Genomic DNA, 968 nt, shown 5'->3' with positions numbered 1-968 from the left:
CGTATCCCCATAAGAAATCCTACACAGATTCGCCTTTGTTACCGGGCGCTCCGCAGATTCGCCTTTGTTACCGGGCGCTCCGCAGATTCGCCTTTGTTCGCCGGACGTGTCGGTATGTTTGTAGGCAGGGGAGATAACTGCAAAGTCTTACCTGCAGAGGGACAGTGATTCCAGAGCGTGGTCTATCCAGCCCTGGATAGGCGGGCTTGAAGGTCCTGGAGACGGGTGACGCCCACCTCGACGAGCGCCACTGGTAGTGCGCCGCTCCAAACGTTTGTTGCTGGCCCTCTGACAGTCTATTATTTAGGCCAGAATTTTGTTTGAATCACTGGGGTCTGCTGCGGGGCCCTGGCGGGGCCTATGCGGCGTCCAAGCCGCACCGCCTCCCAGGAAGGGTGCTCAGCAGGGCCTCGCCGATGAAGGCGGCTCCCGCCAGGACGAGGCCGCCGATGAGGAACACGAAGGCGGGGAACATCTGCCGCAGAGTCAGGGGCTGCGCCGGCCGCAGCGCCCTCAGCCGCCTCTCCCTCGCCAGGCGCTCAATGGCGTCCTGCATCGCGTGGTGGTGAATGTGAAGGCCCGCCTGCTCTGCGCGTCTGTTGACTTTTGTCACTACCGGACCGAGAGGAGACCCACGAGTCCACATGCTCATCACGATGGCGTTCAAATGGTCAATCGCGAAATAATGCAGCATCTTCGTCGGCACGACCCATGTTTTCACGAGTCGCCTTATGGCGGGTTCCAGAAACAATACAAAGGCGGATTTTCGATCGCGCACAACGTGTTTGTAAATGAATTCGCTATCATTTCCTTTGTGTATTACTTGCATCCGTTTGCGCGTGTCGTCTGGGAGTATGTCGTTGACCCGTTGGAATGCGTCCCACTTGGCGTAGACGGGCAGCCCGCTGGCCTCCAGGTCCTGCAGGCTGTTGATCTCCCCGCGAGTCTGCGCCGTGGACAGCTTGCCC

Source organism: Frankliniella occidentalis, unplaced genomic scaffold (genome assembly GCF_000697945.3).
Source record: "Frankliniella occidentalis isolate FOCC.00 unplaced genomic scaffold, Focc_3.1 Scaffold1072, whole genome shotgun sequence".
Taxonomy (NCBI): Eukaryota; Metazoa; Arthropoda; class Insecta; order Thysanoptera; family Thripidae; genus Frankliniella; species Frankliniella occidentalis.
This window is presented reverse-complemented; position numbering follows the sequence as displayed.